Here is a 17,180-nt window from a genome sequence, read left to right as displayed (position 1 = left end):
CAATTGAAATTAGCAATTCGCTCTCTCTTTCTCTCCATCTCTTCCCTCTGCCAACGCTCCCTCTCCCTGTGTCTTTTCCTCCCTCTCTTCCTTTTCTTTGGCCAGATTAAAGTTGTTTCCAAACACTCACCTTTCTCAGGAGGAGAGACAGTATTTCCAGGAATTCAATAAACCTGAAACTCAAGCCTATGCTTACCTTTTGAAGTGTTTCTCTGCTTCTCCCTGTCTCAGCATAATGAGTGTGTGTGTGTGCGCGCGCACGCGTGTGTGTGTGTGTGTGTGTGTGTATTATGAGCAGCAGTTCTTGAGGGTCTCTATAGGGTATAAAAATAAGGGAAAAACAGGAGAAACAGAGGGGCTTTCTGCAGCACGTTGAAAAGATACACACCACAAGCTACCTCTTAAGTATCTGATCTCAGATTGAAACCAGAACCGATTTGGATCCCAGTGTCTGATCTTTGATGGGCAAGAGCCGTGGGTTTACAATGGAGTCTCTTGCTGCTTTTAATGAAGTATTTGACTTTTCGCCTGCTGCTTTCAATTGAGCTCTGGGAGCTTCGGATAGAAGCTCTTGGGGGAGCAGCAAATGAGTGGGGGCTGGGGTTTTGGTGCCTGGCGCCTCCGTCAAGATTTGGCAGACCTGGACTTCCAGCAGCACCAGAATCCCCTCTGTTTACTCAGCCTCACGTGTAGCTCCAGGGCCTTTTGTTCTTGGGTCTCAGAATGTGGAAAATGAGGCCCAGAAAACCAGTTACCAGAAAACCAACCACAACTCTCTCCGCTGCCATGCTTAAGCTCCGCTGTGGTCGGCATCGCTCTTCCTCTCCGAAGTTGCCCGGTGTGGGAAAATACTGCCAGAGATAGGAGTATTTGAGGACGTGACTGTAGGCCGAAACCATGGACAAGCCATCTATTTTACATATCCTGGGAGAACAATGAAGAAGGAGGTAGGAAGTGGGAACAAGCAGTTCTGCATTATGCATTTGCTTTTTGCGGTTTGCAGATGCTGTTCGGGGCCTTGCTGACACGGAGCACAAGCCGGCCTCTACTCCCCAAAGTCCCATCGCAGCAGCTGCTCTTGCCTGGCAGGGCCTGGCTCTGCATCTCTGTAGTGGTGTTCCTCGGGTTGGCCAGCTGGGTGTTCTCCCCAGATAGCCTGCAGCCTTGGCACTGGCCCTCTGGGAAGCTGCCAAAGGAAGAGCGCTGGAGCAGGATGGGCATGAGGCATCTCTCTGCGGGGACCCTGAAAAAATCTCCCGATCTTTATATTGGGGGGATTAGAGCTGGAGAGGAACGCAGTAGAAGCGGGAGAAGGGGTGGAGAGAATTACGGAAAGCAGGGCCTCTTTGTCGTTTTCTGGTTTGCATGGGACATCTTGCTTACTGTCCCATAGAGAGTCTGAGAGAATTTGACTTTTAAATACCTGTCCACGCTATATGGCCTTTCCATGGTCCGGCCCTGAGAAGGGCACCAGCCCGTCCATAACTAATGAGTGAGCAGTCTATTGGCTCCTGAGAGATAGCTCTGCCTCAGGCCTTATACTCTGTGAATTCCTAAGAAGGTTTAGAGTTACGCAGTAGTTGAGACACTAAAACAAGAGGAAACCAAGCCCTATTCTCTTCCAGGACTCGCCGAGTGTAATGTCATCATTACACCGTCTGCTCTTGTGGGTGAGAGGAAGCTCATGACGGTGGGAGGCACGCCCCGGGTATGTCGGGGGATCCTTAGCAGTGAGTGGTTTCTCATACCATCTGTGCTGTCACAAAGCCTGTAAGCAAACAAATGCATTAAGGTTGGTGCCACTCAAGCCTGCCCTGGCCTGTTAGGTGTCCCCACAGTGCTTATCTTGCTGCTGCCTTTGGGGAAAGGGAGCCCATCTAGGGCTCAAATGGAAGAGATGGAAATGAGTCTCAGAAGTCCAGCCTCCATCTTGCCTTCTCTGGGTTTAACTCAAAAAAGGTAAGTTCTGTCTGGTGTAAGTGGTCTGAATGAAAAAGGTGACTGTTTGTGATGGCAACATCGTTATGGCTGGTCTAATCCAAGATTCGATGAAAAAATAATTACTGAGTCACTTTGACGTGTAAATGTTTTCATTTACTCAGCATTTATTAAGCACCTACTATATACACAGCAATGTGATAGATACTAGGGAGAGGTGATGAGAAATAAATCAAACATGGTCTCTGACGCTAAAATAGTTTAGAGTATGGTGGACACACACACACAATACAGAGAAATGAAAACAGAGGGGAATGTTAATGTGGAGGTAACTAGTTTCAAGGTTTCAAAAGGAATTATAGTTTTTGTGATATACAGGGCTACCTTTATTTTAAAATAACATTTTTTCCCTTAAAAACAAATACAATACTTATTAGTGAAAAATGTGGGGAAAAAAGAAAAATTCCTCCTAATCTCACCAGAAGTAATCACTATTAATGATGATACTTGGACGTCTCATGTAAATCTCCAGCATTACAAGCTTACAACTGAATTCTTAATTCTACACACAGACCACACACACACACACACACACGCACACACGCCACGCAACTCCTGGAGCAAACCTGCACTGTCTGTTCTTCCTACCACAGCATCCTCTCAATGGCACTACCATTCACATAATTGTTTAAGGCAAAGACTGGGAGTCATCTTGGATGACTCCGTCTCCTTCTCCCCCACCATCCAATCATCCCCAGGTCCTTTCTATTCTAACCTACAAAATATACCTCCACCTATTTCTCTCCCTCTTCACTGCCACGCCCTAGCTCAAACCACCTTCTCATGTAGATTACTCAATAGGGTTTCATCAAGCCCACTGATTTCAGTCTTGCCTCATCCACTCCATCCTCCATATCGTACGGTGATTTATTTTTTGTAATGCAAATTGGATCAAGCCATTCTTCTGCATCATAGCTTTAGCAGTTTTCAACTGCATTTAGAATAGACTTCTGTTTCTGAGAATAAGCCAGGCTAGGGTTGTTTGGATGACCCTCATAGTGGGAAAACAAGTGAAACTGATGAATAATTTTTTAGAAGATTCTTAAAAGCATCAAAAGACTGATGTTACAGTAAGAAATTACTATGTCAAAATCAATGGGAAATTAGGAACTAAGAGAGTCCAGGACATTTTTGCCCTGATGGCTTTTTCTGAACTGGGTAAAGTAATTATGACCTCATGGGTCAATGGAGACAAAAATCAAATCTTTGATCCTATCTAAAGGGGGACATGTAATAGGCTACCTCCCATCATAAAGCTGGGACACCAAAAGGCTGTATCTTAGATTAGCAACCCATCCTTGGGATTTCATGAAGATTTCCTTAACCTTGAACAGATCAGGAGGAGAAGAAAATAATCTCTCTCCTAGCTGTTGTTGGAACAAAATGGTCCTCTAGTAAATTTGTGGGCTAAATTCACATCAACTGTAAGGCACATAAAAAGTTGTGGATTTGGTTTGTTGTGGCCAAGCCCTAGGAAGTATGCATAGGCAAAAACAAAACCAAGCTAAACAAAACCATAAATTCCCTTTGTAGAAAATTATTCTAGGCTTCAAAAAAGTTCCAGAAATGATTTCCTGAGGTCAGTGAATAGCACGCTAGAAAATATACAAAGATACAAAGGAAAAAACATCATGGGGGAGAATCAGCATAAACAACAGATAGCAAAAACAGACCCTCAAAACCTTTCAATTGAATTAACAGAAACATTTTATAATACATCATATTTATTTATTAGAGAAAAATAAAAATATTTTTATGGAACAAGAAACTGTAAAGAGCAACCTAGAATATTTGAAACAGAAACAAATAGAACTTCTAGGAATGAAAAAAATACAATAATAGGTACTTGACAAGTTGAAGAGGAAACATGCTAATAAAAAAGAATTAGTGAACCAGAACATAATTCCAACAGACCTTACCAAGAAAGCAATACATAGAGAACAAGAAATGAAAACAATTAAGAGAATAGAATGAGATCTGATATTTGCTTAACTCAAGTTCTAGATGGAGAGGAGAGACAAAATGAGGCACAGATGTTTGAAGAGAGAATGGCTGAGAATTTTCCAGAACTGTTTAAAGACAGGTTCAAGAGTTCTTACAAATTTAAACAATATAAACAAAAAGAAATTCATTCTGAGACATATTGTAGTAAATTTTAGGACACCAAAGATGGTGAGGTCTTAAAAGCAGTCAGAGGAAAAAGTATAAGTTACCTTCAAAGAAGAGGCAGTTGTAATGACAACTGAACTCTCAAAACATTGCATTTATAATAAAATCGTAATTCTTTATTGTAGCTCTAAGACTCTGTATGAACTGTGGTGCCCTTCTCTCCTATCTTCTCTTGTGCTGTTCTCTCCCTCTCTCCCTTGCTCTGACTCACTGGACTTCTCTCATATCCATGAACACATCACACTTTCCCCCAGCTTTGCACATTCTGTTCCATCTGGTTGAATGGTCCTCTCTCTCTTTCTACATGACTGGCTGCTTATCTTTCAGATCTCGGCTTAATGTCACTTCTTCAATGAAGCCTTCCCTAACCACCCAGTCTAGAGTAATTCTTATTTTTTCTTGTATAATTTTATTTATACCTTTCTTTAGTTTGTGTTTCCCATGACAGTATACTACATAAATACCAGAACCACAACAATTTTGTTCAGCCCTGTATACCCAGCGTCCTGAACTATTTCTCACTTACAATAAGAATTCAGTAAATAATTGCGAAAAGATTTTTTAATATAGTTACTTCTGGCCTTTTCCTGGGTACATTCTTTTGTATGGTTATGTATCATTTTTGCTTTTTTTATTTTCCATGTTGATAAACATTCTTCTACAACTTGATTTCTGATAGGTGTGTGATAGCTCATCATAGAGTTACATCATTTATTTAATCAATTCATTATTGTTGGATGTTTAGATTGTTCATCTAAATCATGATTCGAATAAATCACTGTTTACTATTTGTGTAACGATAGCACCTGGGAGACGTAATGCAAAGGAAGTCCATAAAGTATGTGCTGAAAGTCTCTGTCATCTTTCTCTATCCTAACCAGCAAATTTCCTTACCCAGGAGCAACCACTGTCACCCATAAAAATGACATTTTGTCAAATTTTCCTTTCCCATCCCACAAGTTGTACCTTAATAAACCAAATTTACTGCTTCTTGGGGTTTTTTTTTCCCTTAATAGTATACCTTGGGCATTATTTTATATCGGCATATAAAGATTTGTCAGATTCTATTTAACTACTTATAATATTCTACTGCATATTATGTATATATTCTATCATAGGTATTTAATCAGTGTCTTATTGGCCACATATAGAATTAGTTTCTAGATGTAAAATTGCATATTTAATTGAAATTTTATTTATTTTTATTTATTTATTTTTTTAAAGATTTTATCTTTTTCCTTTTTCTCCTCAAAGCCCCCCAGTACATAGTTGTATATTCTTCGTTATGGGTCCTTCTAGTTGTGGCATGTGGGACGCTGCCTCAGCGTGGTTTGATGAGCAGTGCCATGTCCACACCCAGGATTTGAACCAACAAAAGACTGGGCCGCCTGCAGCGGAGCGCGCGAACTTAACCACTCGGCCACGGGGCCAGCCCCTAATTTAAATTTTATTGATCTTGTTAAATAGCTTTCTTTAGAAGCTGTACCAAAACATGTGCCTACCAGCAACATATGAGTGTGTATTTCCTTACACTCTCAACACCAATGTCTTACGAAACTTTCAGACATTCATATCTGATACACAAAAAAGGATATCTTGCAGCTTTATTTTGCATTTCTCTTTTTAGGAACGAGGTTGATAACCTTTTCATTCGCCTAAGAGCCATTTGTATTTCCTTTTTTATGAACTGTCTGTTTATTTCATTGTCTATTTTCTAAGGGACTGTTGGCTTTTCTTTATTGATTTGTAAACACTCTTTATATATAGGCCCTTGATGTCTTATCTACAACACTGAAAACAAAAAGAGTCTTCATAGATTCAATGCCAAGACTCATTTGGTGGTAAAACTTAACCTGGACTAACCTGAGGTTCTGTCTGTCTCACTTAGTATGAATACTCATTTGTTTTCTGCAGAAATAAAAATGTGTTTGATTATAGAATGCTGCCCACAGTCTACTGGTGGTGTTTCATGTTACTGAATATATTCACAATATTAGCCTTTCAAAAAAATTAAAAACCCATTGGTTTCAAATAAGAAACTATGGAGAGTATTAAGAAAAATAAACTTTTTTTTTTCCAGATTAATGCAATCCCCCAACATATTCAGAGCCAGAAAATCTAGGAGAGGGGCAAAGTAAAAGTTTCTTTGCATCCAGTGTCTAATCCAGAGTTTGTACCGTTGGATCATAATCTTCCCATATTATGGCCGTGTTTCTATGTGGAACACATTTCAAAACACGTGATGGAATCAAAGGAGCCCATTGAAACTTCTTTATTTGCAAATTCAGAGCTGGCAGATGAGTCTGCCTACAGAAATGTTAGTCACAGTTGTGACAAATGTGGGCTGCATTTCACACAATAATATTTTTCTCATCTTCTATTACCTAATAAATCATATCCTCATGGGAACAAATTTTGAGACAACAGTAGAAAGGCCTTCCTCACTCCGAGATGATAAACAATTGCTCTCCTGCTTTCTCATAGTACTTTTATGGATTCCTTTTTCACATTTTAGACTTGATCCACCTGGAATTTATTTTGGCATAAGCAGTGAGGTATGGCTGGAACTTAATATTTTATCAGATGGCTACTCAGTTGTCCCAACCAGATTCATTGACAATACATCTTTACTCCATTAATTTGAAATGTCATCTTCATAATACACTAAGTTCTTATGTGTATTTGAGTCTATTTCTGGGTTTTTCTGTCTGTTCCTTTCATAAGCCTATTTAAGTACAAAGGGTGAGCTATGGTTTCATATTGTTATATTTCTCTCCAGAAAGTTTCTATCAATTTACACTACCATCAACAGTGTATGAGTATCTTGCTCCTCTATGCCCTTGACAACACTCATGTCATCATATTTTAAATCCTTTTCATTTTGGAAGATGAAGAGTATAATTTAATCGTTTTTTATTTGCATTTTTATTACTATCAAAGCTGAAGTGGGTTTTTTTTTTTCCCCATTTATTGAACACAAGTTTCTTCTTTTGTAAATTAGCTGTTTGTATCTTTTGCCCATATTTCTAAGGGGACGTTCAACTTTTTCTTGATGCTAAGGGTATCCTTTAAAAATCTTTGTCAGAGGTGCCGTTGATGTCAAGAACTGAGGGCAGGAGAACAGGCTGGATGGAGGAGATCATTCTGTAATGTATCTGCAGCAGTATGTCCAAAGGCAGAGAGTGTTTTAGGCAGAGAGGGGGGAGGCAATGGACAATAACAATACCTGCTGTGAACTGAAAGTTTGTGTCCCCCGAAAATTCACATGTTGAAGGCTGATCCCCAATGCAATGGTATTTGGAGGTGGGACTTACAGGGGTTAATTAAGTCATGAGAGAGGAGCCCTCATGGATGGGATTAGTGTCCTTCAAGGAGACAAAAGAGAGCTCGCTTCCTCCCTCTCTGATCTCTGCCATATGAGGATGCAGCCAGAAGATGACCATCTGCAAATCAGAAAAAGGGCCCCAGAGCCTGACCGTGCTGCATCATGATCTTGAACTTCCCAGTCTCTGGAACTGCGAGAAATGAATGTCTGTTGTTTGAGCCACCCAGTCTGTGGCACTCTGTCACGACAGCTCGAACCAACTGAGACAATACCTAACATTCGCTAGCCACTTAGGTATCAGTACTTTTCGAGTGCCTGTTCCTTGTATCATCAGAATAACCTTATAAAATAGGTATTATCATTATTACCATTTCTCGGATAAGGAAACTATGGCTTGGTGTTTAAATAACAAACTCAAAGTCACGTGGCTAGAATATTACAGAATCATAACTAAAATCCAGCTTTCTGACACCAAAGTGAGTTCTCTTAATGTTGGTATCTACTGAATTCCGGTAACTCCAGGCTAGTGGAAAAGTCAGATCTATTCATACACCAAATCATGAGATACACGAAGTTTGTCTTCAACTGACTGGTGTCTGTGTCTTTCGCAAGATGGACAGGTGTCTTACACACTGTGCCTTCCCATCCCATCAGCACCCACTGCCCTGCTGCCTCCAGGTGATAGGTTTCTTGACCATAGCACCCATTGGGCCTGACCCGCACTGGTGGTGCCCCAAGCTATGGACATGTCCCTGAACCCTTTCCTTTGTTCTCATCAAAATGTCCCTGGCCTTTGAACTAAAAGCCATAGTTTCTGCTAATTTGCTCAGCCAAATTGGGCAGAGTTTTCAAGGAATGTTAATGAATTAATATATTATTCACATAGAAGGCAGGAAGGAGAGAGGTAAAGAGAAAAGAAGTAGAAAAAACTGAGCAAGTTTCACCAAGTGACAAATGTGAACTTGACTTTCTAGGTAGGATAGGATCTCTTTCCTTAGGAAGCCTTCTGAGGAGAAAAGGAAGCATTGGCCCAAGGCTAAATTGAAGGAGGAAGACAATCTGGAGGACCAAGTGGGCCTCAGCTGCTGGGAGCACTGTGTCTCTCTAGCCTGGCTTCATGGCAGACCTCGTTCTCCAAGGCTCACAGCCTTCCTCCTCACAGCAGCTTTTCCACCCCCAGAGTCCAGCTGGGCCAATAGACTGGTGGCTGTGAGGGCCATTTGAGGGAACGGTGTGAGGCAGGCTGTCGCTAGAGAGCTGGGCCTTCCAATGGAAGGATGCTCCAAAAGGCAAACCAGAGAAATTCAAGTCGGACCTAGGGAAAGACTTCTCTAGCCCCTCCAACTTTCCCCTAATTGATCCAGAGCTAAATAAAGAGTAGGAAAAGACTTGAATAACCCTGCATTTATATCCAACTCTCAAAACCTTTTAAACTTGAAGGCAGTTCCCATTTGCAGAAGATCTACCTTATTTGCCTCCCTGAGGACTGTTCCTGCTGCTTTGACATGAAAGACCAAGGAGAGGAGGCTAGACACAGAATGAGGGAGCGCCTTTGTGTTTCCCACCTCAGATTGTACAAACAGCTCTGTTTCTGAAGGAGGACAAGAGCTGGGCAAATGGGAGGCGATCTATATATTTTGCAATTAACAAGGATAATGAAATATTTTCAGAAATGTTTGCTTGAGGCTCCAGGTTTTCTCTCTCGACTTTTTTCCTTTGATGATGAGAGATGTTTGTGAGGGATGCATGATACAAAGACCGAATCCATCATGGTGTTATCCAGTCTTAAAGCAAGGGTCTGAATGAGATGAGCTCTCAGGTCCTCTCCAGCCAGATGCTTCTGTGATTGTGTCTGGCTTTATCTGAAGTGATGGACTGCTTTCAGAATAGGGAATGAGAAAGGATTAATTATACTCAATTGAACAGAAACATTATTAAGAATAACCCCTTACATTTTTCTTATTACTGTGCCTTTTTACTCTCTTGAGGCACTATGATATTTCAAGGCTATCATGAGTTTAAAATAACTCACCGTTAGCCCTTTGAAACAGATAAAGTGTGCATTATCCTCCCCTTTTCGTGGAAGAGGAAACTGAGGCCTGGGGAGGTCCAGGGGCTTGCCCAGAATCCCAGCAGGAGCCCAAGTCGCCGTACAGCTCTTGCCAGGCAGAGCTGTTTCCACTGGATGCACTGCCTCTTCCTGTAAGACGCGGTCTGCTGATCAGAGTGGTTTCTTTTTCCCAAGCCCCGTTGCATTGGACAGATGCATTAAAAGCATCCCCGGGTAGACAAATCCTGGGACCGACAGGTAGCTTTCCATTAATAAAGCAAAAATACAAATTAAGCTGTCCTCTTGGTGATGCTGGAACAGGACTCGCCCCCTCCTTCCCTACCCCCCCAGGAATCCACAAACACGTTTTTAAATAACAAAAGAAAATTGAGTACCTGATGCAGTTAGCAGTGGCCCCATGGGGGCTGGGGAGACCAGAAAAAGAGTCTATTATTTTGCACCTGTCCTGCCCAATAGCTCATTGTGTAGCAGTATTTACTTAAAAAGCAGAGGAGGAAATCATTATTTGCTCTTAGTCCTGTGATTCCCGTGGCTATACTCTTTGGAGGAAGTGTTTTATTTTATTTCTTTTTTCCCCTTCTCCTATGCCTGAGTTGCAAGAGGTAAAAGTGGCAGTGCCTGGCGCATACGATATGGAGAATCAGCACAGAGGCCAGGACGTGAGCTTAGAGTACGTCTGCCCTGCTTCCTTTCATGTCTGGACAGCGATGAAGAGAAAGGAGCTCAAAGGGAGGGTCCTTTCTTTCTCTCTCTCTTTTCCTCTCCCTCTTTTATTCTCTCATTCTCTCTGCCCATTTACAAAAGCTGCATATATATTGTACATGCATACTGTATGTGCACGCATACATTGTACACAAACATATACACTTTGTTTCTACACACGTATATTTCATACCTATATGTGTGTATTATACATATATTATCTAAACATATTTACGTTATATTTGTATGTATTAAATACACACACACACACACACACACACACAAATACATTCCACTTCCCTCCTCCCAAATAGAAGGGCTGGTGGAACATAAAAAATATGCAACCTGGAGCAGAAAAAAGGAAAAGCAAAGCCCCCGTTTTAAATGTTACATGTATCTTCTGGTTACTAATGTCTCCTCCTCTTAATGGCTGTGTTTCTCCAGCTGGAAATTGGCAGCAATCAGCTTTACAAGTGTTGGAGAAAGATTTACTTGAACAGATGAAAGAAAATCATTTCCTCCCAAATGTGGCACCCACCACGGATAATGGGGCACTCCCCTGCCTGGCAGAGGGCAGCACATTCGGAAGGAGCTTGTTTTCTTGGAAAATATAGTCATTGGGCAGGGAAGACAAAAATATGACCGGGCTGGTAAAAATGCTATTGTTAGAGGTAATAAGGTGTTAAGGGCAGTGCTTTTACAAGTGGAGAGCATTTTGTAAAGCTTTGAGAGCAGGGTGGCAGAGGGATAAATGGCATCTGGGGAGAGAGAGGCCCAGCAGGACTGGCTGACCTATCTTTAGCAGTTTCTATGCCCTTTGCATTCCTATAGAATGTTAGTGCCAAAAGGGACCAGCGAGACCATCTTGTCCCACCCCCTCGTTTCTTAGGCCCAGAGAGGAGAGAAAGCAACGTGCTCACGTCACCAAGTAGTTCAAGGCGGGACAGGAGCTGGCCACCCCAAGTCTGCCAGTTGCATGCACTTCGTGTCTCATTAACTGCATGAAGTCCAGTGTTCTTTACACGGCACAGCAGTTTTCAATCTTTCTGTGTTTCGAGGACTTTCAGAGGAGGGGAGGAAGCTAGCAGCTGGCTCTTAGGTTTGGGCCCAAACCACCTTCAATCAGAGCAGATCTACTTGTTTTCACTATTAGTCTTCAATGAGATAAAGTTGTAAGAAAAGGTTCTGGGACTGAAAAAAGTGAGAAAACCAATGTTTCCTCCTTGATCCACCTTTGGGCAGCTCTCTCAGGCTGCCACACTGTTCCTCAGGCTTCACCCTATTGTCACTCGTGGCCCTAGACCTGAGCCACTCTCTTTGACTTAGTTTTTGCACTAGATTGCTAATTGATCAGATTTCGACCTTTCTGCTAGTTCTTGCTTTCCTGCCCCAACCCTCCATCTTTCCTTTGCCCTCTGGACATCACGTTCAATGCCGTTCGCCCCAAGGTGACATCAGTTCCTCTAAACTAGGATTCTGATCTCTTCCCCACTCACTGCATAAGCTGTCATGGGCCACCTTGTGTGACTGTCCCTGCACTTGACTCACATGGCACATCTTTAATCTTTCTGCGTATGAATTCCAAATCTACTTCTCCCCACAAGATCACCAGCCCAGGTTCCAGACTTATATGTTCCAATCCATCTATCTGGATATTTTCACATGAATGTTCTATGTCATAACCTTTCTACACAAAACCATTTGTACGTCTGTGTTTGCAATGTCATTCAGCAGGACCGGCATCTAAGCCAGAGGGGAGGATCAGAGAGGCAACCTGCTCCCAAACTAGTCAATTACCTAAAGTTGCCAATTTTCCCTTTCTTTCAATAATTCCATCTCCTCTCCATTTCCACTACCTCAACTCTGGCACGGGCCCTCATTGTCTCACACCTAGCCTACCACAATAAGCTCCTTAACTCCTGTTCTCGGCTCTGCTATATCTTCCCCACATTTGTTCTCTATACAAACAAAAGATTGACCCACTCGGAAAGCAAAGCAGGTCCCGCCAAGTCTGGGACCAGCCCCTTACGATGGCCTGCTGGCTAAAGCTTTCTGTGGTCTTGCCCCTGCCTCCCTCTCCAGCCTCATCCCTCCTCCCTCCCCGCCTCATACTTTCACTCCAGCAAACCAAACTAGATGCAGTTTCACCGTCTTGGTGTTTCTTCCCTTTTACTCTTTGCGTTTGCTGTCCCCTCTGATTGTCATGCCGTCCCCATCTCCTGGCCAAATTGAACTCTTCTTTGAAGACTCAGTTGGACGTCTCCCCTGCCCTGAGCCTTCCCTGTGTTGCCTGCACACGAACTGGCTTATGCCTTTCCCTGTGGCTCTCTCGGCACCCTGTGCCTGCCTCTCTCTGTTTGTCTATTCCACGAATGTTTGTCGATTGCCTGCTTCGTACTGGACACAGCGCTAGAGGCATAGCAGGAACTACCATAAAGAAAACCCTGCCTCTTGGATGTTAAATTCTACCCGGTGAGAAAGACAGAAGCAAGATACCTAAGTAACATGTTCAGTATGTTAGAGAGTTGTAAGTACTAAGAAGAAAAATAAAACAGAGAAGGGGCAAAAGCAGTGAAGCGAGTCGGGTTTCAGTCTAAAACGGTGACTGAGAAAGCCTCATGGAGGAGGTGACGTTGGAGAAAGATGAGGCCCGCGAGGGGGTGAGCCACGCAGATATTCGGGCAAAGAGGCAAGAGCAAGGGCTAAGGCCCTGAGGTGGCGGTGTGCCTGGCATGTTTGAAAAAGGGCAAAATGCCAGCCTAGATGGGGGAGAGTAAACACGCAGGAGATGTCAGAGAGGTCACGGGGGCAAGGAGGGCAGAGCACATCCAGTCCTGTGTGCCCTTGTTGGCTTTTGTAAGAACAATGGCTTATACTCTGAGGGAGATGGGAGCCATTAAGCAGAGGAGTGACGTATGCTTTACATTTTAACCAGAACTCTCTGGCTGTGGTGTTGAAAATAGACCCTAGGGAGGCGAGGGCAGAAACAGGGAGACAAATTAGGAGGCAATGGCAACAATCTAGGCAAGAGGTGATGTCGGCTTGGCTCAGGGATTTGGTGGAGAAAGCGGTAAAAAGCGATCATGTTATGGGTGCATTTTGAGATAGACACGAGAAGATTTATTGAATTAATAAAATCATTGATTACTGAATTAGTCACTGATTATCTAAAAGGCAAAGAATTGTGTTTGGGGAAGGGGAGAGAGAGGGCTAAGTCAACATAGTCCACAGTTCCTTGTCTTCTGAAATGCTACAATTTAAGCAAAGCAATATGACAAGTACGCATAAATGTTAAATAACCATAAACAAACAGTGGAGTAGGATTGGAGTAACAGCCTCTTCATGAGTCAGGAGCAGCTAACGGCTGCAACAAGCGGCCCCACCGCTCAGGGGTCACTTCCTCAAACGTGTTCTCCCTCACTCGCTGTCCATGCGGGTCAGCAGCGGGTGGGGAGGGTCGTGCTCTCCTCATCATGGTCAGTCAGCCTCCTTACACTGACTGGCAGTACCCTCCTCAAAGCTCTCCGGGTGCTTTTCTGCATCCTCTTCTCATTTTGCCATTTATTTTAATAGTTTAAAAATCCTTTTATATTTTTATCCAGTTTCCTGATTACTCATCCATTCTAGCAGAATATGAGTGGAAGAGAGCGCATCAGGTCTGGTCCGAAGCTGTTAAGAATGCTTCTGACTTTCTCAAACTCTCTTTCCTCAACTCCTGACTGAAAGCATAAGATGTGAGGGAGGCTGAGCCATGTAGCCCATCAGTGTGCCAGGGCAGGTCATGGGTAAGCACCCACAGCTTCCATCACAGCTTCTCAACTGGCTCCCTGAAGTCCTTCTCATATGATGCCCAGCCCATTCTCCACCTAGTTGCCTGGATCATCTTCCTAAACCACAGAGTAGATTATATGATTCCCCTGGTTAAACGCCTCCTCTGCTCCTTATTTCTTTCACGTTCCTTGGGAGGACACACAAGGCCTCCTTTCCAAGCTCACTTTTAGCCATCCCTTACCGTGTTCTTGACCGTGTGCCATCTTGTGCTTCTATGGACACACCATACTCTTTCTTCCTCTGTGCTTTTTCATGGGTGTTTCCTTTTGTCTAGAATGCACATCCTTTCTCCACCAGATGAGCCCCACTCATCTATCAAGACCCTGTGAAGCCTTTGTGACTTCCTAGGCTAAGTGTGCTTCCTCCTTCCCCGTGGGCTCTTCGCAGTTATATCTGCTTTGTCTGTACCTGTGCCATCCAATATGGTAGCCACTAGCCACATGCGGCTCTTTGTGTACTTGAAATGTGTCTAGTGCCACTAGTTGAAATGATATTTTGGATTAATTGAGTTCAATAAAATTTGTTATTTTACCAGTTTCTTTTTACCTTTTAAAATGTGGCTACTAGAAAATTTTAAATTATGTTTGTGGGCTCACATTATATTTCCAGACAACCCTGGCTCTAGTATTTTTCATACTACAATGTAACTATTTGAATGCATGCCTGTCTCCTGCACTGGAGTATGAGCTCCCCCACTGTAGGGAAAATTCTTACTCAGCCTGGTGTCCAAAGGCCCTTGAATGGAGCCCGGTCCATAATGGAATCCCCACCCCCAAGTGCTGAGTAAACGAACGGACTGTATAAGAGAAACACAAACAGAATTGGTGGTGGACGGGGAGAATTTTGACTGACGGAAAAGACCAAGTTAGAAGGAAGTGGTTTCACAGGAAAAGCAAGTGTGAATAAGGCAGGGATTTCTGAAAGCAGGGAAATAGGTAGAGTGTGAAATCAACGATTTGTCTGGGATGCAGGGCTATGGAAAATAAGGATGGAAAGATCTGTGATGGGCAAATTGTGATGGGCCTCCCAATGCCAGAATGCAGGGTCTGGACTTTCCTCTATAGGCAATGGGGAGTCATGGAGGAATTGTGAGCAGGAAGTAGCTGCCATCATCATATATAACACAATGGTCGTGAATAACTGTAGCTTGTAGTTTTACAGGTTGTACTATTTGTCAGTATGAATTATTTGCATTTATGCGCTTGGTTTGTTTTTTTCATCTGAATGCTTGGGGTTTAGAGCCCCAATTTCAGAATCCCCAGGCAAACCCTCTGCTTGACTTGCCATGCCCCATCTCAAATCCCCCAGGCCCAAACCTTTCGCAGGGAAGGGAGAAAACCCAGTTCCCATGAGGTTGCCTGCTGAAGTTTACTTTTTGTTCCCTGGGACGTGACTGGGGGAGCCCTAGGGAACCAGGCTGGAGGATTCCAGAGGTTTTTTGTGCTGTGGACCGAGAGCTTTTGTTCCTTTGAACACAACTGCTTTGGAAACAAGCGAGGAGTTGGCCACAGCACCCAGCTCCAGGCTTTGATCCGGGACTGCCGGCCCTTTGATGAGTGCGTAACCAGAGCCAGCCTTGGGGATAATTAAGGCTTTTCTTCATAATGAGGTCCAATTGACTCCTTAATTATATTTTTCCCCGTCTTATATAAAAAAAGTGAACCACCTAGGTTGGTTCATCAAAACGTGTGTAATATGTGATGGGAAGAAGGAAAGAATCAGATTGAAATCTGAGCTCTCGTTCTTTATTAGCAGATGAAAGCAGAAGCCTGGGGAGTGAGGCTGAATCCAGAGATGGGATCAGGGCAGCAGCTTGACAGCAGACTGTGACGGCTAATAAGCAAGTCTCCTTGGGGACACACGGAACACTGGATCAGAATATCAAATCCCAGGAAGGAAGCACTGGAAGGGATTTGAGATATTTTGGTATCAAACTGTCATTCTGTAAATGAGAAGTCTCAGGTCCAGAGAGGAGAATTGACTTGTCCAAGATCACACTTTCCATTGTGCCAGGCAATGAGTTTCCAAAGGCTCTAGCCAAAATTGTGATGTCATAATAGCTCCCCCTTGCATATTATTTTATGCTTCAAAAGGCTCTTTTCTAGCCGTTCTCTCACTTGATCCTCATGACAATCCTGTGAGCTGAGTCACACAGTAGGAAGTGTTGCCTTTTCTTAAGAATCCGGATTTCAGAGTGGTTGAGCACTCGCCTGAAGCCACACAGTAAATGCTAGAGCTGGGAAACGTACGCAAGTCCAAGTTCTTTCCTTTTTGCTGTGCAGCCCTTCTGTACTCTCATCACTGATTTATTTACTCATCAAACACTAGTTGAGATGCCCAGGGCCAGCCCCTATGCTAGGCAATTTTCTTTGGCATTCCCCAGCCTCTTTCTTCTAAGCCTTATCTGCCTTCATGGAGTAATTAGGTTCTTAGCCATGGGAACATGATCTGGTTTGAGTTGTAGGAAAATCTCTTCCATAGAGTATGAAAGATGGCTTGGTGAGAGTAGAGCCTGGAGGCAGAGAGAGTAGCAGGACAGCAGAGGGAATGAGGAGGCCTGGAAAGCGGAACTGGCAATGAGAACTGAGAGATGGAAGGGCAGCTTTGAGAGATTTCAAAGCAGAACGTGGTTGCTGAGGAAAAGAGAGCAATTGAAAGAAGTCTGAGGTTTTATAGTTTAGTTACTTGGTAGGTCCAAATAGTCTTAACCTGGCCTGGGAGGTAAAATAAAGAGCCCAGGTGTCTGAGGGTCATTCGAGTAGAAATGTCTCATAACGCATTGTGTGCATATACGAGTCTGGGGTTGAAGAGAGAAGGAAGGCCTAGCGTCGTCAGAGAGTTGGTGACAGCGGCCCGTGGGAGTGGGTGTGACCACCCAGGAAAGTATGAAAAGCAGGAAGAGGGCTTAGGGTGATTTCTGAGCCAGACGCTGCTTCTGCTTCTAAAGTACTCACCTGGGCTAAGTCATTAACCTCAGTTCTCATCTGGAAAAGCTGGGGCAGGTGACCCACACACTGCCTTCCAGCACTGGCATCCATTGCATCTGTGATTGGATTCACATAATGACGCAAGGATATTGCAGTA

At 43.3% G+C, this 17,180-nt stretch overlaps 1 long non-coding RNA gene across 1 annotated transcript in view; it reads left to right on the top strand.

The window, feature by feature from the left end:
- The first annotated feature begins 1,821 nt into the window (after positions 1-1,821).
- Positions 1,822-17,180, top strand: part of LOC139084285 (uncharacterized) — a 37,518-nt gene continuing 22,159 nt past the window's right edge. Inside the window, exon 1 of the long non-coding RNA XR_011541664.1 lies at positions 1,822-1,959. This is a non-coding gene — a long non-coding RNA (uncharacterized lncRNA). The remainder of the gene's footprint in view (positions 1,960-17,180) is intronic.

The sequence above is a fragment of the Equus przewalskii genome, chromosome 6, assembly GCF_037783145.1.
Source record: "Equus przewalskii isolate Varuska chromosome 6, EquPr2, whole genome shotgun sequence".
Classification (NCBI taxonomy): Eukaryota; Metazoa; Chordata; class Mammalia; order Perissodactyla; family Equidae; genus Equus; species Equus przewalskii.
Note: the sequence above shows the minus strand (reverse complement) of the source record. Positions and strands in the feature narration are given on the sequence as shown.